Genomic DNA, 27,971 nt, shown 5'->3' on the forward strand with positions numbered 1-27,971 from the left:
AAAAGCCTTATTTATAATAGCCAGAGCTGGAGAAAACAAAAACAGATGTCCCTCAGCAGAGGAATGGATACAGAAAATATAGTACATTTATACAATAGAATATTATTCAGCTACTGAAATCTAAGAAATCATTAATTTTGGAGGCAAATGGATAGAACTACAAAATATCACACTAAATGAAGTTACCCAGACCCAAAAGAACATGCATGGCATGTACTCATCCATAGTGGATATTGGCTAACAGGCTCAAAATAGGAATGCTACAACTTACAGACCATATGAAGCTCATCAAGAAGGAAGGCCCAAGTATGGATAAGTCAATCCTACATAGAAGGTGAAAGAAAATAATCACAGGAAGCAGAGGGAGGAAGGCCACTGTAGGAGAGAGGGGATGTGGAAGGAAAAGGGGGGGGCAAAACCAGGTATGATGGGGGGAACAGGAAAGAAGGCAGAGAGCCAGGAGAATTAATAGAAATTCATAGCAGTGTGGGGTGGAGATTGAGGTGAACTACTAGAAAATCCCAGACATCAGGGATGAGAGAAGCTCCCAGGACACAATAGGGATGACATTAGCCAGAATTTCCAACAATGGTAATATATAACATAAAGAGACCACCTACAGGAATGGGGCCACTCATTCATCTCAAAAATTTTAATCCAGAATTGTTTCTGTTTAAAAGAAATGGAGGGACAAAAAAATGCAGTGGATACTGAAGGAATGGTCATCCAGAGATCGTCACACCTTGTGATCTATCCCATGTGCAGACATCAAATTTTGACACTATTGCCGCTGCCAAGGAATACTTGCAGACCAGAGCCTGGTATGTTTATGGGTTTGCCATCACCTAAGACTGATGTAGATACTTACAGCCAACCAAGGACCTCTAAAGAAAGTTACGGGGAGGACTGAAGGAACTGATTGCACCCCCTAGAAAGAACAACAGTATCAACTCGCTGGACCACTCAGATCTCCCAGAAACCTACCAAAAGGCTTACTATAAGCAGGTCCGTGCAGCACCACCAACCCCAGCTACAGAGGTAGCAGAGGACTAGCATCAGTGGGAGGGAGGGACTGTGCTTGGTGCTATGGAAGATTGATGCTTCAGGAGAGGGGGATAATAGTGGGGTAACGTAGTTAGGGGAGAACCCTTTTTTGGGGGAAAGGAAGTGGGGTTGGGGTGCAGGGTTTGTGGTGGGGGGATGGGAAGGGGAACATTTGAAATTTAAATAAAAATAATTAAAAATGTTCAAGCAAAAAAAGTGCATCCTCTTTACAATAAATTGGGTGATAAATTCAATATAGTTAATAAGGCATATAATAAATCTACTGTATCTATTTCTCCTGTTCAAATGGTACTTTGTATTCATAACAAAGACTATTCATTTTGTATTTCCTAAAGAGTATCCTAACAAGCCTGGCATTTTTCTGTCATTAGCTTATTGTGTATTAATTCTTCATATCTGATAGATCATTCAGCATTTGTCTGTTGTCTGAATTATTTAAGGGAACTATATTTTTCTGATCAGACCACATTCTTATAAATGTTAGAATTTTCTTTTAATGCAGTTGATCCTTGTATCACTTTTTCTACAAAGTTTTGCAGTATTAACGTTAATATCATTATTAAAAGTAGGTAAAATACAAAGTTAGATTGTTCAGAAAGCTGTGAAATACATGTATTGTCTTATATACAACAAAAATCTTCAAAATATGATTGAGTAATTAAAATATTATTTACCTTAAAAATAATATTTTATGGAATTTGATAAAAATTATTTTAGAACTATGCATGACTTTGCATCCCTGTAAATACATAAAATCTTGTGTTATTTTTAAACCAATTCCATAATTAAAATGGTCTCATAAATATTTTATTTATGTATTCATTCAAAATGTTCAGGAATGGAATTTCCAAATAAGGGCTGTCAAAGCAAGGGTTGTCACATATATAAAATTCTATTTATGTAATTATTTATACTACATATTCTTAAATTACTTAAAAATGTAATTTGTGTTATTAACAACCTTATATAACACACAAAGAAACATATATATATATATATACATATATATCTTAAAGAAAATACTAATAATAAATCATTTCAGGAATATATCAATCTAAAAATTATTTCTAAAGAGACTCAAAATTCAGACAACAAAATATGAGCAGAAAATGGAACTTAAACAATACAGAAATAGCAGTTAATCTAAGCAATTTTTACATGGAATATATATTTATTCCAAAATCTGTGGTGACTTGATTTGATTTACCTATTTGTAAGCCAGTATTATCATAAATTTTCTGCTGTAAATTTTAATTTTAGGTCTATTATACAGTGTTATAGGAACTTGATGATGATAAATTGCACCCCATGCTGTTTATAGAGTGATTCTGTTGAATTTGAATATAGTTCTACATTTAGTTTGCTTTCTAATATACAAACATTTTAAGTATTAAAGTCTTATTTGAGAATGTTTTACTAAATAAGGTATTCTGCTAGTAAAGCAAATTCTAAAGTCCAGAAATTATAATGTATAGTACTCAAAATGGAATGCTTAATTGACAGATATCACAATTAGATTCTACCTTGATTTGGAAATATATAATAGACTCATTTCACTGATGAATAGCAATGTTTAAGGCAGCAAATGAATAGTGTGCAACTGGTTGAGTACTATCAAAATAATTTTTTATTTACTGTAGCAAAAGGTAAACAACATTAAACTATCATTTCGTTTTACTTTTTTGGATCATTTTATTTATATTTAAATGTTATCCCCTTTCCCAGTTTCCCATCTATAAGCCCCCTGTTCAAACTGCCATCCCACTGCTTCCATCAGTGTTTCCCTACACAACCACCCAAACACTCCTGCCTCCCTGCCCTGACATTTCCCTATACTAGGGGATCCAGCCTTCACAGGACCAAAGGCTTCTCCTCCCATTGGTGCCCAACAAGGCCATCCTCTGCTATATATGCAGCTGAAGCCATGGGTCTGCCCTGTTTACTCTATGGATGGTGGTTTAGTCCCTGGGAGCTGTGGTTGGTTGGTGTTGTTGTTCTTATGAGGTTGCAAACACCTTCATCTCCTTGAATCCCTTCTCTAACTTCTCCAATGGAGAAGACATTCTTAGTTCATTGGTTGACTATAAGCACTTGCCTCTGTATTTGTCGTGCTCTGACAGAGCCTTTCAGGAGACAGATGTATCAGGCTCCTGTCAACATGTATTTCTTCACATCAACAATGTTGTCTGTGTTTGGTGTCTGTATGTATATAGGCTGGATCCCCAGATAGGGCATGCTCTGAAAGGCCATTCCTTCATCTTCTTATCCAAACATTATTTCCATATCTCTCCTAGGAACATTTTTGACCCCTATGTTAAGAAGGACTGAAGCATCCATACTCTGGTTGCCATTCCTCTTGAGCTTCTTGTAGTCTGTGGATTGTATCATGGGTAATTTGAGCTTTTGGGCAAATATATACTTACCAGTAAGTGCATACCATGTGTGTGTGGGGGACTTTATTTTTTCTTCTGTGACTAGGGCTTGTACCAACTTGCAATCTCACCAGCAATGTAGGAGTAACGCTTTTCCTTGGCATCCTCTCCAGCATCTGTTGAACCTGAAATTTTGATCTTAGCCATTCTGAGGTACGAGGTAAAAACTCAGGGTTGTTTTGATTTGCATTTCCCTGATGACTAAGGATGCTGAACATTTCTTTAGGTGCTTCTTAGGCATTCAATATTCTTCAGCTGAGAATTCTTTGTTTAGCTCTGAACCCCATTTTTTAATAGTATTATTTGCCTCTCTAGAGTCTACCTTCTAACATTTTGGATATTAGCCCTCTGTTGGATGTAGGATTGCAAAGATCTTATTCTAATCTGTCCCACTTGTTGATTCTTGAGGATAGAGCATAAACCATTGGTGTTCTGTTGAGGAAATTTTCCCCAATGCCTATGTATTCAAGGTTCATCTCCAATTTTTCTATTATTAGATTGTGAATATCAGGTTTTGTGTGGAGGTCCTTGATCCACTTGGACACGTGCTTTGTAAAAGGTGACAAGAATGGATCAATCCAAGAGCACATCAAAACAATCATCTACAATGATCAAGTAGGCTTCATCCCAGGCATGCCAGGATGGTTTTATATACAGAAACCATCAACATGATCCATTATATAAACAACGTGAAAGAACAAAACCACATGATCATTTCATTAGATGCTGAGAAACCATTTGGCAAAATTCAGCACCACTTCATGATAAAAGTCCTGGAAAGAATAGGAATTCAAGGCCCATACCTAAACATAGTAAAAGCCATATAGAGCAAACCAGTCGCTAACATTAAACTAAATAGAGAGCAGCAATCCCACTAAAATCAGGGACTAGAGAGGGCTGCCCACTCTCTCCCTACTTATTCAATATAGTTCTTAAAGTTCTAGCCACAGCAATGAGACAACAAAAGAAGATCAAGGGGATACAGATTGGAAAGGAAGAAGTCAAAATATCACTATTTGCAGATGATATGATAGTATATTTAAGTGATCCCAAAAGTTCCACCAGAGAACTACAAACATGATAAACAATGTCAGCAAAGTGGCTGGGTATAAAATTAACTCAAATAAATGAGTAGCCTTCCTCTACAGAAAAGAGAAACAAGACAAGAAAGAAATTAGGGTAATGACACCCTTCATAATAGTCCCAAATTATATAAAGTACCTCGGTGTGATTTTAACCAAGCAAGTAAAAGAAATCTGTACAATAAGAACTTCAAGCCTCTGAAGAAAGAAATTGAAGAAGACCTCAGAAGATGGAAAAATCTCCATGCTCATGGATTGGCAGGATTAACATACTACAAATGGCCATTTTACCAAAAGTGATCTACAGATTCAATGCAATCCCCATCAAAATACCAATCCAATTCTTCAAAGAGCTAGACAGAACAATGTGCAAATTCATCTGGAAAAACAAAAAACCGAGGAGAGCTAAAACTATACTCAACAATAAAAGAACTTCAGGGGGAATTAGTATCCCTGAACTCAAGTAGTATTACAAAGCAATAGTGATAAAAACTGTATGGTATTTACCAATACAGAGACAGAAAGATAGACCAATGGAACAGAATTGAAGACCCAGAAATGAACCCACACATCTATGGTCACTTGATCTTTGACAAAGGAGCCGAAACCATCCAATGGAAAAAAAGATAGCATTTTCAGCAAATGGTGCTGGTTCAACTGGAGGTCAACATGTAGAAAAATGCAGATCGAACCATGCTTATCACCCCGTACAAAGCTTAAGTCCAAGTGGATCAAGGGCCTCCACATCAAACCTGATACACTCAAACTAATAGGAGAAAATTGGGGAAGAGTCTGGAACACATGGGCACTGGAGAAAATTTCCTGAACAAAACACCAATGGCTTAAGCTCTAAGATCATAAATCAACAAACAGGACCTCATAAAGCTGCAAAGCTTTTGTAAGGCAAAGGACACTGTTGTTGGACAAAATGGCAACCCACAGATTGGAAAAAGATCTTTACCAATCCTACAACTGATAGAGGGCTTATATCTAAAATATACAAAGAAATCATTAAGGTAGACTGCAGGGAGACAAATAACCCTATTAAAAATGGGGTTCAGAGCTAAACAAAAAATGCACAGCTGAGGAATGCCGAATGGCTGAGAAACACCTAAATAAATGTTCAACATCTTTAGTCATAAGGGAAATGCAAATCAAAACAACCCTGAGATTTCACCTCACACCAGTGAGAATGGCTAAGATCAAAAACTCAGGTGATAGCACATGCTGGTGAGGATGGGGAGAAAGAGGAACACGCCTCCATTTTTGGTGGGATTGCAGACTGGTACAACCATTCTGGAAATCAGTCTGGAGATTCCTTAGAAAATTGGACATTGAAGTACCTGAGGACAAAACTATACCTCTCTTGGGCATATACCCAAAAGATGCCCCAACATATAAAAAAGACACGTGCTCCACTATGTTCATAGCAGCCTTATTTATAATAGCCAGAAGCTGTAAAGAACCCAGATGTCCTTCAACAGAGGAATGGATACAGAAAATGTGGTACATTTACACAATGGAATATTACTCAGCTATCAAAAACAATGACTTTATGAAATTCATAGGCAAATGGAGGGAACTGGAAAATATCATCCTGTGTGAGGTAACCCAATCACAGAAAAACACACATGGTATGCACTCATTGATAAGTGTCTATTAGCCCAAATGCTTGAATTACCCTAGATGCACAGAATACATGAAACTCAAGACGGATGATCAAAATGCGAATGCTTCACTCCTTCTTTAAAAGGGGAACAAGAATACCCTTGACAGGGAATAGGGAGGCAAAGTTTAGAATAGAGGCAAAAGGAAAATCCATTTAGAGCCTGCTCCATATATGGCCCATATATTTACAGCCACCAAACTAGATAAGATGGATGAAGGAAAGAAGTGCAGGCCTATAGGAACAGAATGTAGATCTCTCCTGAGAGACACAGCCAGAATACAGCAAATACAGAGGTGAATGCCAGCATTAAACCACTGAAGTGAGAACGGGACCCCCGTTGAAGGAATCAGAGAAAAGACTGGAAAAGCTTGAAGAGACTTGAGACCCCATATGAACAAAAATGCCAACCAACCAGAGCTTACAGAGATTAAGCCACTACCCAAAGACTATACATGGACTCACTCTGGACTCTAACTGCATAGGTAGCAATTAACAGCCTAGAAAGAGCACCAGTGGAAGGGGAAGCCCTTGGTCCTGCCAAGACTGAAACCCCAGTGAATGTGATTGTTGGGGGAAGGGCAGTAATGGGGGGATGATGGGGAGGGGAACACCCATAAAAAAGGGGAGGGGGAGGGGTTAGGAGGATGTTGGCCCGGAAACCGGGAAAGGGAATAACAATCGAAATGTAAATAAGAAATAGTCAAGTTAATAAAGAAAAAAAGAAAAAAAAAGAAAAAGAACATTTATAACAAACTGTAAAAGTACAGTGTGGAATCTTAATGTCACCTGCCATATTGTCCTGCCACAGCTTCTCTCCCTGTCTTTCCTGTCTCTCTCTCTTTTCCATTCCAGTCTCCTCCTCTTCCTTCAAACTTTTCTCCTGTCCATCCTTCCTTCTTGTCCAATGATAGGGCTCCTTCTATTTTGTACCTGTCCCACCTGTAACATCATCCCACATTTCACCATTTCTGTCTAATTAAAAAAAAACTTTCCTCTCAAATATAAGCTGAGTACAACTATTATCATTTTGTAATTAAAAGCATAAAATATATCTTAACACCCAGTCCAATGCTTTATCAGTTAAACAGAACATTTAGTTATCCATTCCAGCTTAAGAAAGGAAAAAAAATAATGGATCATTTTGCATTCTTCTACATGCTAACCTGCAGTTGAACCAATGGTTGAAATAGCACCAATGGTTAAAAATGCTATTTTTCCACTGGATATCTTTTGCTCCTTTGTCAGAGATCAAATGACCATAGGTGTTTGGGTTCATTTCTAGGTCTTCATTCTATTTCATTGACATAACTGCCTGTGTCTGTACCAACACCATACTGTTTTTATTACTATTGCTCTGTAATACAGCTGGAAGTCAGGGATGGTGGTTCCCCCAGAAATTCTTTTATTGTTGAGGATTGTTTTCCCTATCCTGTTTTTTTGATATTCCAAGTGAATTTGAAAATTGCTCTTTCTAACTCTATAAAGAATTTAATTAGTATTTTGATGGGAATTGCACTGAATCTGTAGATTGCTTTGGAAAATGACCACTTTTACTATATTGATCTTGCCAATTCATGAGCATTGGAGATCTTTCTATCTTCGGAAGTCTTCAGTTTTTTTTTCTTCTGAGACTTGAAGTTCTTGTAATACAGATCTTTCACTTGCTTGGTTACAGTTACATCTAGGTATTTTATGTTACCTGTGACTATTTTGAAGAGAGTCGTTTCTCTAACTTCTTTCTCAGACTATTTATCCTGTAAGAAGTGGAAGGTTACTGATTTGTTTGAGTAAATTTTATACTCTGACACTTTGCTGAAGTTGTTTATTCGACTTAGTAGTATTCTGGTGGAACTTTTGGGATCAGTTAAGTATACTATCATATCTTCTGCAAATAGTGATATTTTGACTTCTTCCTTCCCAATTTGTATCCCTTTGACCTCCTTTTGTTGTCCTATTGATCAGGCTAGGATATTGGTAATATATTGAATAAGTAGGGAAAGAGTGGGCAGCTTGTCCAATCACTGATTTTAGTGGGATTGTTTCAACTTTCTCTCCATTTAGATTGATGTTGGTACTGGTTTGCTGTATATTTCTTTTACTATGTTTAAGTACAGACCTTGAGTTCCTGATTTTTCCAAGACTTTTATCATGAAGGGCTATTGAATTGTGTCAAATGCTTTCTCAGCATCTAATCAGATGATCATATGTTTTTTTTCTTTGCATTTGTTTAAGTAGTAAATTATGTTGATGGATTTCCATATATTGAACCGTAACTGCATTCCTGGGATGAAGGCTACTTGATCATGCTGGATGATCATTTTGATGTGTTCTTAAATTCAGTTTGAGAGAATTTTATTGAGTATTTTTGTGTTGATATTCATAAGGGAAATTGGTCTGAGTTCTCTTTCTTTTTTGCATCTTTTTATGGCTTAGTTATCTGCATAATTGTTACTTTATAGAAGGAATTGGGTAGCATTCTTTCTGTTTCTATTTTGTGGAATAATTTGGACAGTATTGGTTTGAGGTCTTCTATGAAGGTCTGATAGAATTCTTCAGTAAACCCATCTGGTCCTGGGCTTTCTTTGTTTGGGAGACCTTTAAAAACAGTTTCTATATCTTTAAGAGTAATGGTACTATTTAGATGGTTTATCTGATCCTGATTTAACTTTGATTCCTGTTATCTGTCTAGAAAATTTTCCATTTCCTCTGAATTTTCCAGTTTTGTTGAATACAGGCTTTTATAGTAGGATCTGATGACTTTTTTTAATTTCTTCATATTCTTTTGTTATCTCTCCCTTTTCATTTCCAATTTTCTTAATTTCGATACACTTTCTGTGCCCATTGGTTAGTCTAGGTTTATCACTCTTGTTGATTTTCTCAAAGAACCAGCTCCTGGTTGTGTTGATTCTTTAGTTGTATTTGTTTCCACTTGTTTATTTCAGTCCTCAGTTTGATTACTTCTTTCTGTCTATTCCTGCTAGGTGTAATTCCTCATTTTTTTCTACAGATTTTAGGTATGCTATGAAGCTGCTAGTGTATGATCTCTCCAATTTCTTTTTGGAGGTGCTAAGAGCTGTGAATATTTTTCTTAGCACTGCTTACATTGTGTCCCGTAAGTTTGCCTATGCTGTGCCTTCATTTTCATTAAATTCTAAAAGTCTCTAATTTCTTTATTTCTTCCTTGACTAATTAATCATTGGGTAGAGCATTGATCAGTTTTCATGTGTAGGTGTTTTTTGATTTTGTTGTTATTGAAAATCAGCCTTAGTCTGTGGTAAATGTATTATTTCAATCTCCTGTTATTTGTCAAGTCTTGTTTTGAGACCTGCTTATATGGTCAATTTTGTAGAAGGTACCATGAGCTGATGAGAAGAAGGTATATCCTTTTGTTTTAGGTTAAAATGTTGTATAGATATTTGTTAAAGCCATTTGGTTCATAACTTCTGCTATTTTCTCTTTGCCTCTGTTTAATTTCTGTTTCCGTGATCATTCCATTGATGAGCGTAGAGTGTTGAAGTCTCCTATTTTTGTGTGAGGTGCAATGTGTGCTTTGAGCATAGTAAGATATCTTTTATGAATCTAGGTGCCCTTGCATGTAGAGCATAGATATTCAGGATTGAGAGTTAATTGGGGTGGATTTTATCTTTTGATGAATATGAAGTGTCCTTCCTCATCTTTTTGTAGATTTTGCTTGAAACTTTTTTTTTTTCATCTTTGTTAACTTGGGTATTTCTTATTTACTTTTCGATTGTTATTCCCTTTCCCAACATCCCCCTAACCCCTCCCCCTCCCCTTTTCTATGGGTGCTCCCCTCCCCATCATCCCTCCATTACTGCCCTTCCCCCAACAATCACATTCACTGGGGTTACAGTCTTGGCAGGACCAAGGGCTTCCCCTTACACTGGTACTCTTACTAGGCTATTCAATGCTACCTATGAGGTTGGAGCCGAGGGTCAGTCCATGTATAGCCTTGGATAGTGGCTTAGTCCCTGTAAGCTCTGGTTGGTTGACATTTTTGTTCATATGGGGTCTCAAGTCCCTTCAAGCTCTTTTAGTCCTTTCTCTTTTTCCATCAACGGGGGTCCCGTTCTCACTTCAGTGGTTTAATGCTGGCATTCACCTGTATTTGCTGGATTCTGGCTGTGTCTCTCAGAAGAGATCTACATCCAGTTCCTGTAGGCCTGCACTACTTTGCTTCATCCATCTTATCTAGTTTTCTGGCTGTATATATATATATGGGCCATATGTGGGGCAGGCTCTAAATGGGTGTTCCTTCTGCCTCTGCTCTAAACTTAATCTCCCTATTCCCTGCCAAGGGTATTCTTGTTCCCCTTTTAAAGAAGGAGTGAAGCATTCACATTTTCATCATCCCTGTTGAGTTTCATGTATTCTGTGCATCTAGGATAATTTGAGCATTTGGGCTAATATCCACGTATCAACGAGTATATACCATGTGTGTTTTTCTGTGATTGGGTTACCTCACTCAGGATGATATTTTCCAGTTCCAACCATTTGCCTACGAATTTCATAAAGTCATTGTTTTTGATAGCTGAGTAATATTCCATTGTGTAGATGTACCATATTTTCTCTATCCATTCCTCTTCTGAAGGGTATCTGGGTTCTTTCCAGCTTCTGGTTATTATAAATAAGGCTGCTCTGAAGATAGTAGAGCATGTGTCTTTGTTATATGTTGGGGCATCTTTTGGGTATATGCCCAAGAGAGCTGGGTCCTCAGGTAGTTCAATTTCCAATTTTCTGAGGAATCTCCAGACTGATTTTCAGAATGGTTGTACCAATCTGCAATCCCACCAAAAATGGAGGAGTGTTCCTCTTTCTCCCCATCCTCGCCAGCATGTACTATCACCTGAGTTTTTGATCTTAGCCATTCTCACTGGTGTGAGGTGAAATCTCAGGGTTGTTTTGATTTGCATTTCCCTTATGACTAAAGATGTTGAACATTTATTTAGGTGTTTCTCAGCCATTCGGCATTCCTCAGCTGTGCATTTTTTGTTTAGCTCTGAACCCCATTTTTAATAGGGTTATTTGTCTCCCTGCAGTCTACCTTAATGATTTCTTTCTATATTTTAGATATAAGCCCTCTATCAGTCGTAGGATTGGTAAAGATCTTTTCCCAATCTGTTGGTTGCCATTTTGTCCAACAACAGTGTCCTTTGCCTTACAAAAGCTTTGCAGCTTTATGAGGTCCCGTTTGTTGATTTATGATCTTAGAGCTTAAGCTACTGGTGTTTTGTTCACGAAATTTTCTCCAGTGCCCATGTGTTCTTCCCCAATTTTCTTCTATTACTTTGAGTGTATCTGGTTCCATGTGCAGGCCTTGATCCACTTGAACTTAAGCTTTGTACGGGGTGATAAGCATGGATCGATTTGCATTTTTCTACATGTTGACCTCCAGTTGAACCAGCACCATTCGCTGAAAATGCTATCTTTTTTCCATTGGATGGTTTTGGCTCCTTTGTCAAAAATCAAGTCAGTATAGGTGTGTGTGTTCATTTCTGGGTCTTCAATTCAATTCCACTGATCTATCTGTCTCTGTAAGAATACCATGCAGTTTTTTTCACTATTGCTCTGTAATACTGCTTGAGTTCAGGGATAGTGATTCCCCCGGATGTCCTTTTATTGTTGAGGATAGTTTTAGGTATCCTGAGTTTTTTTTATTCCAGATGAATTTGCAAATTGTTCTGTCTAACTCTCTGAAGAATTGGATTGGTATTTTGAAGGGGATTGCATTGAATCTGTAAATCGCTTTTGGTAAAATGGCCATTTTCAGTATATTAATACTGCCAGTCTATGAGCATGGGAGATCTTTCCATCTTCTGAGATTTTCTTCTATTTCTTTCTTCAGAAGCTTGAAGTTCTTATCATTCAGATCTTTCACTTGCTTTGTTAAAGTCACACCAATGGTCTTTAATATTATTTGTGACTATTATGAAGTATGTCACTTTCCTAATTTCTTTCTTATCTTGTTTCTCTTTTGTGTAGAAGAAGGCTACTGATTTATTTGAGTTAATTTTATACCCAGCCACTTTGCTGAAGGTGTTTATCAGGTTTAGTAGTTCTCTGGTGCACCTTTTTGGATCACTTAAATATGCCATCATATCATCTGTAAATAGTGATATTTTGACTTCTTCTTTTCCAGTCTGTATCCTTTTGATCTCCTTTTGTTGTCTGATTGCTCTGGCTAGAACTTCGAGAACTATAGTGAATAAGTAGGGAGAGAGTAGGCAGCCCTGTCTAGTCCCTGATTTTTTGTGGGATTGCTTTAAGTTTCTCTCCATTTAGTTTAATATTAACTACTGGTTTGCTGTATATGGCTTTTACTATGTTTAGGTATGGGCCTTGAATTCCTATTCCTTCCAGGACGTTTATCATGAAGGGATATTGAATTAGTCAATTTTATTGGACATTAGAATGAATTCTTTTGCTTGTTTTTTCTTTGCTTGGAAAATTATGTTCTACCCTTTTATTCTGATGTGGTGACTGTCTTTTTAACTGAGGTGTCTTTCTTATATGCAGCAAACTGCTGAGTCCTCTTTCTGTATGTATTCTGCTAGTCTATGTCTTTTTATTTGAGATTTGAGTTCATTGGTGTTAAGAGATATTATGGAATACTGATTGTTGTTTGCTGTTATTTTTGTTGTTAGAATTCTTGTGGAGTTATGTTTGTGTGTTCCTTTTTGGGGGGCAGGGTTGATGCAAGAATTTCTTAATAACTTCATGTAAATAAACACTGTATTTTCTAAAACATTGTATGGATCAAACATTTTTTCTTTTTCTTTTTTTATCTGAATATGTATGTTCTGAATATGGATTGTCTGTACATTAAAATTCAGAAATAGTAATACTCCTCCATTTTTGGTGGAATTGCAAGCTAGGACAACCACTCTGGAAATCAGTCTGGAGGTTCCACAGAATACTGGACATAGTACTACCTGAGGACCAAGCTATACCATTCCTGGTTATATACCCAAGAGATACTCTAACACATAACAAGATCATATGCTCCACTGTGCTCAAATCAGCCTTATTTATAATAGTTAGAAGCTGGAAAGAACCCAGAAGTCCTTCAACAGAAGAGTGGATAAAGAAAATGTGATACATTTATACAATGCTACTTAGCTATTAAAAACAATGATTTCATAAAGTTCATAGGCAAATAGATGGAACTAGAAAATATTCGCTAGAGTAAAATAACCCAATTCCAAATAAACACACATGTTAAGCACTCATTGATAAGTGGATATTAGCCCAAAAGCTTGGAATACCTACCATACAACTTACAGACCACATGAAGTCCAAAAAGAAGGACGACCAAAGTATGGATGCTTCAGTTCTTCTTAGGTCTGGGAACATAACACTCACTGAGAAAATACGGAGACAAATAATGGAGAAGAAACTGAAAGAAATTCCATCCAGAGACTGCCACACCTGAGGATCCATCTCGCAGTCACTAAACACAGACACTATTCTGGATCCCAAGAAGAACATTCTGATAGAAGCCTGATATAGCTGTCTCCTGAGAGGCTCTTCCAGAGCCTGACATAAACAGAGATGGATGCTCACAGCCAACCTTTGGATTGAGAATGAGGTCCCAATGGAGGATTTAGAGAAAGGACTGAAAGGGTTTATGGTGTTTGCAGCCCCATAGGAAGAACAACAATATCAACCAACTAAAACTCCCAGAGCTTGCAGTGACAAAACCACCACCCAAAGAGTACACATGGAGAGGCCCAAGTCTCCAGCTGCATATGTAGCTGAAGATGACCTTTTTGGACATCAGATTGAGGAGAGGCCATTGTTCTTGTGAAGGCTGAATGCGCCAATGTAGGAGAATGTCAGGGTGGGAGACAGTAGGGAATGTGTGGGTGGGTGGCAGAGTACCCACATAGAAGCAGGGGGAAGGAGGTGGGATAGTGGTTTCCAGAGGGGAAACTAGGAAAAGAGATAAAACTTGAAGTGTAAATAAAGAAAATATCCAATAAAAAATAAAATAAATTAATGACGTTCTTACCCAGAACAAAGCATTAAAAAATCACCTTATATTATTTAAATATCAGTTATTTCTACATGTGGTTCTGGTAGAAATGATAGTAAATGTTATTGTAAGATCTCTGGTTACTCATTCATTTAAATATTTGCACACAAAATTTAATTATAGATGTAGCATTCTTCTGTTTAATTGGTATATACAGACATAGGATGTTCTTTCCCTGAAAATAAATATTCTAGAGTTAGATTTTTTTGTAATATTATATTTTCACAATATTTTCCTACACTGAAAACATTATAAATATTAAATGACTTGTTTATCTCTGATAACTCATAAAATTTAAAGTATGGAAATAGAAATGTATCTATATCATAAAATTCCATACTAATACATGTATAATACCTAGAAAAGTAAATTAAGAAATATATTTCAAGCTATTGTATTAAAATGAGTTCAGATTGTTGCAATTCATTCTTTGACTTAGTTATATGTATTTTCTGAGTGCATTCAATGAAATGGATTGGTTAGGATGCAAGGTCACTCTTATAGTTCAATGAATGTGATAGATGTTCACATAAAGCTTCCAAGAATTTGATGAACAAGTCCATTAAGTAATCTATGTCTTTGCATCACAATAGATTTTTTTCAGGTGTTCATGAAAACATATATCATGAACTTTGACAAAAATTAATTTTGCTACTTTAATGAATCTGTATGTTTATGTGTCTGTGTACTATATGTCACATGTGTGAGTGTTCCTGCAAAAGTATGAAGACAGGATATAAGCCACTCTAATATAATAGCATGTGCTTTTGATCCCCATGATATGGATGATAGGCACCAAATTCGGGTCTCCTGAAAGATCAGTCTCTGCTATTTGTATATGTAACTTGTATTCTTTGGAATTATCATCTCTGAGAAATATGCTGAATACACTCACCCTTTCTAGTTCTTTCTGAACTCATTCTGGCTGGTTCAACTCAGCTGCTCTGGCTTAAATGCCTCTCCAAGCTGATTAACTCTGGCTTCTTTTAACTTCACACTGGGTTTCTCTGTTTGACCTCAAAATAACGCTAAGAATTTGCTCTAATCTCCTGGCTTCTGTTTTTTTCTTTGGCTTCAACTGCCTCCGCTGACACGCACTGAACTGTGCCAACTAAAGAACAGCTCAACTCCCCTGCTTTGCACTCACTGCACTTATTTCCTAACTAACTGAGCCCCTCTTCCTATACTGCTCTTAATAGCCTTTATCCCGATGGGGCATATCCAACCTTGAGCTCATTTGGTAAATCTTTTTCTGATTCCTCACTTCCTCTGACCTCAATCGGATGTAATTGTTTGGGATTAAAGTTGTGTACTAAAGGGTTATAGCCAGAGAGATTAAAAGTGTGTACTAAAGTTGTGTCTGCATTCTAGTTTGATCACCAGACCAACAGATCTTTGGATGTAATCAGAGCAGCCATAACGCTGGATTAAAATTCCTCTACAGCTATGAACCAGTGACTCATACTTACATGTCTACGAAAACTATAAAAAAAGAAGAAAGAATGGAAAAACATTAATTAAAATCAAGAGATTGTATTAACTATTATAAAAAACAAACTTGTTTAAATAGCCAAGAAGATTGAATAATATAATATATACAGTTAAATTCCAATGAATTTTGCTAAACTTAATACATTCTCTTCTTTAGACTTGTTTATAACATGAGAGTTTTCTAGAGATTTATTCAAACAAACACAATACCAGCATGGAAAAATGAAGAATCATTTTTGTATAGGTGCTCAGTTGGTTTTCAAAACTGTGATTGCTTTTCATGGAAACTTATAAAAGAAAAGTATATGTTAAATTCTTAAATATATATTAACATTTTGTGATTTCAAAAAGGGAACCTGCCAAATGTCAATATTTTTAAATAGTAAGAATATTTTCTATGAAATAATATATATAACAATTACTTTTACAATTCTGATATTAAATTTTAAAGTAATAATTTTAATTATATTTAGCAATATATATATATTCTTAAGTTTTGCAGATAGAAAAGTGATATGTGGAAGTAGTTATGAATATGGCTAGCTCCTTGAGAGAAAATTAATATTAATTTCCAAAAACAAGTAAAACTGTAAAACTTTCATTTGCTTACATTCCTATACCTATGCATATTTCGTGGTTTCATAAGCCTGACTTTTAAGTTTGTATTGTGATTCTAAATAATTGCTGTATCGATTTCCATATATAGCTGAAATTTATACGATTTCACAAAGACAAATTTCAGTCATCTGAAATTCCTCAGCCATATTTTCCTGCACATACATCAATTGTGCACTGCAGCACTGAATTCATTCCAAATGAGCTAATCATAAAATGATACCATAATGAAGCTCATGTCACAAAATGTCATCAGCATGCTTATGTTAATGCAAACCCAGACAGTTGTAATCATTAAAGTGGCAAATTTGGAAATGCAATTGAACTTAAAACTGAGTATCCTCACTTGCTCTCACAGTTCAATTATAATGACAAAAATGTGAATCAGTAAATACTACAGTCAACTAAAACTAAAATGTAATACAGTGATAGAAGCCATATAAGAAGAAGGGACAGCGACAGCACCTCAGTAACATATATAACACATATATACAGTCCTCTGGATTTAATATTCAGAACTAGAAAAAGAAAATTAACATACCTATGATGTAGAAAGAATGAAGACAATGTAGTGCTATGTCCCTTTATTTTTACTCTATGTAATTTTATTACGTTTTTAGTAAAAATAAAATTAAATAAGTTTTCTTCTTCCTTTGCTTTCTGTGGCTCCTTGAGGGTCATTTTTATAAACAGCAACAACAAAACACTTCCCCAGTCTGTTCAGAATATTCGACTAAAATTTATGAATTGCTATTAGTGAAGGAAAATTTGAGCAAAATATAAAAGGACATCAAATGATATTGAAATATTGATCTTATCTGTACTATTTTCAGGAATCTTAAAAATAATTTCAAGAAGCATTAGTATATAAGTTACAAGTTAAAGAAAAGTTTTTTTTTCTTTTCTTTGTTTTTCAGAGCTGGGGACCGAACCCAGGGCCCTGCGCTTGCTAGGCAAGCGTTCTACCACTGAGCTAAATCCCCAACCCAAGAAAAGTATTTTTAAAGAATACTATTAACCAAAGAATGTTAAAGAAAATTTATACAAATTTTTCACAAAAGACAATGTTAAAAATATTCAAAAATATACAGCAATTATGTAAAAGTGCATATAGAAAGTAGTCAATGGTCAATATGTAAGGAAGAACATTACCTCGAGTATACAATTCCTGCCAATATTTTTTATGATTTTTCACTCACAGTATATTGATAATTATTCAAAGGCAAGAAAGTTTTAAGAACTCAATTAATGTAGAACCAAAGTAGTATTTTGAAATACTAATCATGGCATTTCAACAAAGGCAAATTTCAGCAAGGACAAACATATAGCAAAAGTATAAATAATTATAAGCATTTTGAAGACTGCTGTTAATAAATAATTCATGTGCTAAATTCTGGTTTTGACTTTATGATATTTTGGTTTTATTCCTACAAACCATGTTAAGCAAGCAGGTTGCATGGTGTTACTCTCATTCTCTCTCTCTCTCTCTCTCTCTCTCTCTCTCTCTCTCTCTTTCTCTCTCTCTCTCTCTGCTTGTCTCTGCCTTGTCTCTCTCTGTCTCTGTTTCTCTGTCTCTCTCTCCCCTCCCTCCCTTCCACACTCCTTTCTTCTATCTTATTTTCTTTTTAAATTAATTTGAATGTATTTATTTATTTATTTAAATTTATTTTTACACTCCAGGTTTTATTTTTATTTCCTTTCTGGTCCACCATCCGAAACCCTGCCTGCACTCCCCCAACCCTGTCTCCATAAGGATGTCACAACCCCACCTACCCCAACAGACTTCTAAATTTCTTGGGGCCTCCAGTCTCTTGAGGGTTACGTGCATCTTCTCTGACTGAATCCAGACCTGGGAATATATGCTATATCTCTGCTATATATGTGTTTGAGGCCTCATCTCAGCTGGAGTATGCTGCCTGGTTGGTGATCCAGTGTCTAAGAGATCTCACGGGTTGAGACTGGGGGCCCACCTGCCTTCCTCCTAAGCTTCCTCCAGTTTTTCTCTAATTCACCCAGAGGGTTCAGCAGCTTCTCTTCATCGGTGGCTTGGAAATATTTGCATCTGAATCTTTCAGGTGCTTGTTGTATCTTTGGGAGAGCAGTCATAGTAGGTCCCCATAGCTTCAGTTATGGTGTCAGGTCTTGAGGCCTGCCCTTGATCTGGATCCCACTCTGGGCATGTCTCTGGACTTTATTTTCCTGAGGCCCTTCTCAATTTATATCCCTGCATTTCTTTCAGACAGGATGAATTATGGGTCAGAGATTTGGCTGTGGGATAGCAACCCATCTATCACTTGATTCCCTGTCTTTCTGCTATAGGTGGAACTTCAATAAGTTCCCTCTCTCCACTGTAGGGCCTTTCATCTAGGGTCCCTTCCTTTGAGTCCTGAGAATCTCTCACTTCCTAGGTCTCTGGTACATTCTACAGGGTCCCCCCCCAACCTCCTTCCTCCGGAGGTCACCTGTTTCCATTCTTTCTGTTGATCCTCAGGGCTTCAGTCCTTTCCCCCCACTCAATACCAGATCATGTTCCCCCTTCTCCTCAATCTCATTCCCTTTCCCTCCCCTATCCTACCCTACCTCTTCCATTATGGTTGCTTTCTTCTCCCTCCCAAGAAGAACTGAGGCTACTTATGATGAGTTACCTGAATGAGCCATGTCCTTAGGCTTCGTGTCCTTTTAAGGTATTATGAATTCAAAACAACATAAAGAATGTTAATGTGAAGTATTGCCCTGAAACTTATTATGTGAAACACTAGGTGAAGGGTATTGATGTTTACGACAATCAAGCCCTACACATTTAAAGATATTTGTTGGAATCCAGTCAGTCTTATTTGATATACAATATTTATTTGTAGGATAATCCATCAGTATATGTACAAACTAATTGTACAATGACATAACTACGTGTTCTGTGTCCCATGAAGTTATATTGCCTAGTGATGTTATACACATGGCAAAAACTGCTCCCTAATTTACCTCATCTTATAAGTACTTAGAGACATTTCTTTTTATGACTATATGCAATAGTAAGATGAAAAATTTCACTAGCCTCTGAGAGCTCATGTGTTTGTTTAGTAGAGAAATATCTTCCTCAGCACTCCTGATTGGTCAGGAATCTGGATGGTAGGATTTCACTACAAAGAGCAGACTGTGCTCAAATATGCTGATGCCTCTGAAATAGAAAGGTTTGTGGTAGAAGGTGACTGGGAGGGAGCAGTGGGAAAAAAGTAAAGTGAATAAGTTAAATAATAATAATAATAATAATGGAAACAAGTGACGACATATATGTAAAAAGTCAGGATAAATTTTGTTAGAAAATATTGGATTTCTATAAAATGTTCCCTTTTGTAGTTGGCAGGTATAAGATGACTTGAAGTAAGCTTTCTGTAAATAAAGTTGCATTTTCCTTGAACAAAAGCTTTCTTTGCAAACAAGCAACTAGCTAGGAGAAAATGACTGTATAATTAATAATTAAAATTGTATTTAAAATTTTTAATAAATATACAAAATGGAACAAAAACTCAACAAGTTGAGAAAATATCAAAAGACTGTCTTGCAGAGGGAATGAAATGACACGGTTCCATTGTCAAAGACGTTTTTCTCTATGCCTGACCACGTGCATAATATCCCTGAGACATACAAAAGGGTAAGCAGACTATTCATTCTGCCCAGTTGTCTGTGTGATATCATTGACAATGTAAGGTATTTGTTCCACTCCATGGAAAGGACCCTAAATCTATCTCAAGGTTGGTTGTTTACTCATAAATCACCTATGTCACGATTGTACCAGTGAGTATATCTTTCTGCGAGGTCAAAATGAAGTCTCAAAATGTTCTTAGGTGGTGAGATTTATTAAGTTTCTCCTCTAGTGACATATAACATCTTCCATTGCTATGAATACTAATGGGCAGAAGTGAAACTGTTAGCTGCATTTCCCAAAAGCAAGGGCAACAAGTTTTAACAAACATGTTACCGTATCTAAAATCAAATCTTGATCCTAAAGAAGTGATAGTGAGTTACTTCAGTAGTGCACTTTCACCATAGAAGAGGATATCTAGAATAAAAACAACAGAGAAACTAACAGAGTTAATAAGTGTCATAAAGCAAATGAAACCAATACACATCTATAGAATATTCTATCCTAAAAGCAAGGAATATATTTTATTTGGAATAGTCCATTGAACTTTTTACAAAATTTAGATGGTATCTGGTATAGAGAAATAAGTAGTGTGTGTGTGTGTGTGTGTTTGTGTGTGAGTGTGTGTGTGTGTGTGTGTGTGTGTGTGTGTGTGTGTGTGTGTATCATCCAGCACATAATGCTAAAACATTCTAAATAAATACCACAACCTGGGTTATGATATATAGATTATGAAAGAATAGTAGGGGAGAGACAGAGAGGGAGAGGGAGAGGGAGAGGGAGAGGGAGAGGGAGAGGGAGAGGGAGAGGGAGAGAGAGAGAGAGAGAGAGAGAGAGAGAGAGAGAGAGAGAGAGAGACTGGAACTACCTACCAGAGTTAGTATTACTGTTAACAAGTTCTAGTCTTTGAGTTGTAAGAAAACTCATCTCAAATACTGTATGTAGAAAAAGTTTAAGGAATTAAATAGTATAGGTGTTATTCAAAGCCAAGCACACTATGTAGTGGATTCTTCAGATGAAAGTTGACAAAGTTATGTGAACATATTTAAAATCATACTAACTCGGAACTGAGTTGATCAAAATGGAAGGGGCTCTGATACCTATGCTGTAGCAGTAAATATTAAAAAAAAGAAAAAGAATCTACTGGCTACTCTCTGGACCCTGCAGTGATCTCACAGCCATGGCTAGCCCCACATTGTCACCAACAACTCTCGTCCCAGCAGCAGCCACCAATTTCCATCCCTTGTTTCACTAGCTACTCTCTGAGCCTGGCAGCAAGCTACACAAGTATCCATTACAAATTTAAGATTATGGGCCTGAGAATTAGGGTTTTATTTTCTAATTGAGAGAAAGGTGGCACCATGATGAGTCACGTGGTAGCTCAAATGTAAGAACCTTAAACAAAAGAAACACAGGGGGAATCTCTGCTCACAGACTCTAGGTCCACTGCTGTGAAAAGAAACGGGCTGCCTTTGGTCAAAGAACAGAGATTGTGGCTTAATTCAAGCACTGGCTTATTTGTTTTAAAAATAGATTTATATAGAGAGTTTGTCTGAATCATGTGGGGAATTTTGCCCACGATTCATAACTAATATAAAAAAAAAGGAAGAAGAAATCTATAGCACCAGGCAGAGTGCATAACAGACACATATTATCAAAATTGTTAGTGAGTAGAAGCCTGATGCTCCAGGTATGGAACTTAATAGATAGATGGTGTAAAGATAATACTCTAATAACTCTTACAGGATAGTCATATTCTAACATGGGCTTAAAGGGAACTTTGGATATATTCTGGTTTGACAAGCTAGTCAAGACATAACACAAAGATTTTAAGTCTTTCTCAAGCTAAGATAGATAACAGAATGTACTGTTTGACAAAAATGGTGGGCTAGGTGTTAGGTATTAGTAATAGCTATGCTTAGCTCCTATTTGAGTGAAAAGTTTGTTCTTCAATTAGACAGAAAGGATGAAATGTGGTTGTATTCTGTATGTAGGTGAAGGCAGGCACAAGATAAGGCCAGGCCTGTGACTGGGCACTGAAAAAGTAAGGTGAGTTCAGAATTTTGAATAGAGGAGAGAAAGAGAGACAAGAAAGATGAGAAGAATCAATATGGGGGAGGAGAAGGATGACCCAGATCTGTGTGGCCTGAAAGGGCACAGGTAGTTATGAATATCTCATAAGGGATGGGATTATATAAGACATTTTTCTTATCTAAATGGGCAGATTATATCAATATTAATTGGTTCGTAGTTTATTGTATGGACATTTTGTGGAATGAGCATTTACTGATATAAATTTGATTGATAAATTACAAGCTTATTGAATTTGATTTTGACCGGTTACGGGGAGCCGTGGCTACAACCACAGGGGGCAGATGCTGGGAAGGTAAGCAGAGTCTGCAGCAAGAGAGTTACAAGATTTTAGCTGCTGTCAGGCTTCAAGAGTAGCCAGTGACATTGTGGGGCTAGCCATGACAGTGAGATCACTGCAGGACCCAGAGAGTAGCTTGTGACAGCTTGGGATGGAAAAGTGAACCTTAGAAAGTCCATTGAGATGCATTGTTGATTAAAATGAAAATACCCTGCAGATGCCCTGTGGCCCACAGGAGTTGGGACTAGTATGGATTAGTAGATTCCTTTTTACATATTTACTGCTACATTATGCCTTTCTCAAAACTTCATTTCAATGGGGTCAACAAACTGATAGACGGCTGAAAGAGGTTTGTATTTCGGTCATTAAGGTAACTCTTAATAGTGTCATCATTGTTGGTGTTACAGAAAGTGTTTCCTTTAATACAAATAAAGAACGTTGTGTTCCTCCATTACTTAGAAAAATTCGATAAGGCCTAGAAAGTAATTACAATATGTGTGATCAGAAGTGACAGATCCTGCCTAGGAGCACTCAAGGTCAAATGACTGAAATAAGTAATTTAGAGAAATGTAGACATGACTAGAGGTGGAATGTGAGCTGCTATAAATAACATAAATACAACGACACAAAAATTAACAATGATTGAGAATGCAGCAGTAGCACACACCATATGTAATCATGAGAAGGAATAGTGCATCATAGGCTAAGTAAGAGCTCTCACTAGCTCTACTAAAGCCATAATAATTCTGCCATAGGAGAAACTTTTCTGCCTTTACTTTGTGCCACCTCCTTTTAGAAGCTGAGGTATTTAAAAGCTTTGTGTTACTCATATCCATTTTAAGTATGCCTTTGTAGTGGACAGTAAAAAAGACAGAAGAGACATTCTGAGGGATAAGAATAGCAGGGGAATAGAAAAGATCAAATAGAAAAATGGACCTCAAACTCCTAGAAAGAAATTCGTCAAGAATGCTAGATACTTTATAGATCAAGAAGCATGAAAACCATATGTGATAATCCATATTATTCAGCAAAAAAAAGTTTAGAAAATTCAAAAATAAATGACAAGAAATCATCAGTGGACCAAGGCAGAATATCAAGTGAAATTGAGAGTCAAAAAAAGAATGACCTAAAAGAATCTCTGGGCCATGAGATGAGCAAGAGAAAAAAATATAGAGACAACGTTCCTTTGCTAGGAAAATTGTGGCTGACCTCACAAAAAGATACATGGTTCTTTAGTGTTGGACTCAAGCCACAGCATTCGTGCCAATGTTTTAAACATTTTCCTACTTGTATTGTTTTTCTTAAAAAAAAAGTCCTTAGCTGAAACAAATGTTATAGTAACAGAAAAGTACTATCAAATATTTGTAGACACGAAGAAAATATATAGGGACATAGAAAAATAGGAATTAGCAATAAAATATTTCCCTTAGTCTGAAAACCAATCCTAGTATTTTATAGACTCATGCTATTCCTAAAGAAAAGAAAATCTCACACTTCTCTTAGAGTTATCCCTCAGGGGGAGACATCTTGGTTAGGTCCAGTTAATTGCCTCTCAGTTCACCTCTCCGATAGCAATAAATCAGTTAATATTTGTATAGGAAAGCATTGCCATTCCCTTTGGCTTGAAAATATTTATTGAAATAGATTATTATATCATTATAACTGAAAGAATTTCTGACTTGCATATATTACATTTTTTATTTTTGCATTGTATTTTGTCAAGGTTTATATTCATTACTGAGCTGGTTGATCTCTTAAGGCAATAGGTAGATATTTTTCTTTCTTCTTTTTTTTTTGTTTCCTTGAGTCAGAAACTTTATTTTCTCTTTGAAATAAGTGTTCAGAGTCTATATGTATCAATATATTACAAATGTGTTTGTTGAAGAAAATAAATTTACAAGAAGAAAGCAAACAAATAAGGGAACCACATCTGTTTCCTGGCTGACTAGACAAAATTCCATTAAAATGTGAGATTTAAGATATACACTCTAATACATACAGCACTTTCAGAAATAACTGTAATGAATTCAGACTTAAGAATTCAAAGTGTTTCTGAAGGAGTTAGTAGCCATGACTTCTTAATGAAGAAACGGACTAGCAGATATTTATACAATATCTGTACACATGAGACAAAGTTCTAATGATCTGCTTCTTTACTCTATTACAAAAAAATCTAGTTGAATTAACAATTATCATGTTCTACGAATTTTGATAAAAGGTACACACACACACACACACACACACACACACACATATATATATATATATATTCTTTCTTGTTTTTTTCTTTTTTTCTTAACTTGAGTATTTCTTATATACATTTCGAGTGTTATTCCCTTTCCCGGGTTCCGGGCAAACATCCCCCTAATCCCTCCCCCTCTCCTTCTTTATGGGTGTTCCCCTCCCCATCCTCCCCCCATTGCCGCCCTCCCCCCAACAATCTAGTTCACTGGGGGTTCAGTCTTAGCAGGACCCAGGGCTTCCCCTTTAACTGGTGCTCTTACTAGGATATTCATTGCTACCTATGAGGTCAGAGTCCAGGGTCAGTCCATGTATAGTCTTTAGGTAGTGGCTTAGTCCCTGGAAGCTCTGGTTGCTTGGCATTGTTGTATATATGGGGTCTCGAGCCCCTTCAAGCTATTCCAGTTCTTTCTCTGATTCCTTCAACGGGGGTCCTATTCTCAGTTCAGTGGTTTGCTGCTGGCATACGCCTCTGTATTTGCTGTATTCTGGCTGTGTCTCTCAAGAGCGATCTACATCCGGCTCCTATCGGCCTGCACTTCTTTGCTTCATCCATCTTGTCTAATTGGATGGCTGTATATGTATGGGCCACATGTGGGGCAGGCTCTGAATGGGTGTTCCTTCTGTGTCTGTTTTAATCTTTGCCTCTCTATTCCCTGCCAAGGGTATTCTTGTTCCCCTTTTAAAGAAGGAGTGAAGCATTCACACTTTGATCATCCATCTTGAGTTTCATGTGTTCTAGGCATCTAGGGTAATTCAAGCATTTGGGCTAATAGCCACTTATCAATGAGTGCATACCATGTGTGTTTTTCTGTGATTGGGTTACCTCACTCAGGATGATATTTTCCAGTTCCAACCATTTGCCTACGAATTTCATAAACTCGTTGTTTTTGATAGCTGAGTAATATTCCATTGTGTAGATGTACCCCATTTTCTGTATCCATTCCTCTGTTGAAGGGCATCTGGGTTCTTTCCAGCTTCTGGTTATTATAAATAAGGCTGCAATGAACATAGTGGAGCATGTGTCTTTTTTATATGTTGGGGCATCTTTTGGGTATATGCCCAAGAGAGGTATAGCTGGATCCTCAGACAGTTCAATGTCCAATTTTCTGAGGAACCTCCAGACTGATTTTCAGAATGGTTCTACCAGTCTGCAATCCCACCAACAATGGAGGAGTGTTCCTCTTTCTCCGCATCCTCGCCAGCATCTGCTGACACCTGAGTTTTTGAACTTAGCCATTCTCACTGGTGTGAGGTGAAAGCTCAGGGTTGTTTTGATTTGCATTTCCCTTATGACTAAAGATGTTGAACATTTATTTAGGTGTTTCTCAGCCGTTGGGCATTCCTCAGCTGTGAATTCTTTGTTTAGCTCTGAACCCCATTTTTTAATAGGGTTATTTGTCTCCCTGCAGTCTAACTTCTTGAGGTCTTTGTATATTTTGGATATAAGGCCTCTATCTGTTGTAGGATTGGTAAAGATCTTTTCCCAATCTGTTGGTTGCCATTTTGTCCTAACCACAGTGTACTTTGCCTTACAGAAGCATTGCAGTTTTATGAGATCCCATTTGTCGATTCTTGATCTTAGAGCAGAAGCCATTGGTGTTTTGTTCAGGAAATTTTTTCCAGTGCCCATGTGTTCGAGTTGCTGTCCTAGTTTTTCCTCTATTAGTTTGAGTGTATCTGGATTGATGTGGAGGTCCTTGATCCACTTGGACTTAAGCTTTGTACAGGGTAATAAGCATGGATCAATCTGCATTCTTCTACATTTTGACCTCCAGTTGAACCAGCACCATTTGCTGAAAATGCTGTCTTTTTTCCATTTGATGGATTTGGCTCCTTTGTCAAAAATCAAGTGCCCATAGGTGTATGGGTTCATTTCTGGGTCTTCAGTTCTGTTCCATTGGTCTATCTGTCTGCCTCTGTTCCAATACCATGCAGTTTTTATCACTATTGCTCGGTAATACTGCTTGAGTTCAGGGATAGTGATTCCCCCTGAGGTCCTTTTATTGTTGAGGATAGTTTTAGGTATCCTGGGCTTTTTGTTATTCCAGATGAATTTGCAAATTGTTCTGTCTAGCTCTTTGAAGAATTGGATTGGTATTTTGATGGGGATTGCATTGAATCTGTAGATCGCTTTTGATAAAATGGCCATTTTTACTATATTAATCCTGCCAATCCATGAGCATGAGAGACCTTTCCATCTTCTGAGGTCTTCATCAATTTCTTCTTCAGAGTCTTGAAGTTCTTATTGTACAAATTTTTACTTGCTTGGTTAAAGTCACACCGATGTACTTTATATTATTTGGATCTATTATGAAGGTTGTCGTTTCCCTAATTTCTTTCTCAGTGTGTTTCTCTTTTGTGTAGAGGAAGGCTACTGATTTATCTGAGTAAATTTTTTTTAATCTTTTTTTTTCTTTTCTATTTTTCGGACCTGGGGACCGAACCGAGGGCCTTGCGCTTGGTAGGCAAGCGCTCTACCACTGAGCTAAATCCCCAACCCCCTGAGTAAATTTTATACCCAGCCACTTTACTGAAGTTGTTTATTAGCTTTAGTAGTTCTCTGGTGGAACTTTTGGGATACTAAAACATACTATCATATCATCTGCAAATAGTGATATTTTGACTTCTTCTTTTCTGATCTGTATCCCCTTGACCTCCTTCTGTTGTCTGATTGCTCTGGCTAGAACTTCAAGAAGTATATTGAATAAGTAGGGAGAGAGTGGGCAGCCTTGTCTAGTACCTGATTTTAATGGGATTGCTTCAAGTTTCTCTCCATTTAGTTTAATGTTAGCAACTGGTTTGCTGTATATGGCTTTAACTATGTTAATGTATCAGACTTGAATTCCAATTCTTTCCAGGACTTTTATCATGAAGGGGTGTTGAATTTTGTCAAATGTTTTCTCAGCATCTAATGAAATGATCATGAGGTTTTGTTCTTTCAGTTTGTTTATATAATGGATCACGTTGATGGTTTTCCATATATTAAACCATCCCTGCATGCCTGGGTTGAAGCCTACTTGATCATGGTGGATGATTGTTTTGATGTGCTCTTGGATTCGGTTTGCCAGAATTTTATTGAATATTTTTGCGTTGATATTCATAAGGGAAATTGGTCTGAAGTTCTCTTTCTTTGTTGTGTCTTTGTGTGGTTTAGGTATAAGAGTAATTGCGGCTTCATAGAAGGAATTCGGTAGTGCTCCATCTGCTTCAATTTTGTGGAATAGTTTCGATAGTATTGGTATGAGGTCTTCTATGAAGGTCTGATAGAATTCTGCACTAAACCTGTCTGGACCTGGGCTCTTTTTGGTT

General features: G+C 36.9%; 1 long non-coding RNA gene across 2 annotated transcripts in view; it reads left to right on the forward strand.

The window, feature by feature from the left end:
- LOC102552232 (uncharacterized) overlaps window positions 1-27,971 on the forward strand; it is a 212,984-nt gene that overhangs the window by 67,418 nt on the left and 117,595 nt on the right. The window contains exon 2 of one of the 2 annotated variants that reach the window (XR_015671184.1): window positions 681-821. The exons of the other annotated variant lie outside the window; for it this stretch is intronic. This is a non-coding gene — a long non-coding RNA (uncharacterized LOC102552232). The remainder of the gene's footprint in view (window positions 1-680; window positions 822-27,971) is intronic. 2 annotated transcript variants of the gene reach the window in all.

The sequence above is a fragment of the Rattus norvegicus genome, chromosome 2 (assembly GCF_021556685.1).
Source record: "Rattus norvegicus strain SHRSP/BbbUtx chromosome 2, alternate assembly SHRSP_T2T, whole genome shotgun sequence".
Classification (NCBI taxonomy): domain Eukaryota; kingdom Metazoa; phylum Chordata; class Mammalia; order Rodentia; family Muridae; genus Rattus; species Rattus norvegicus.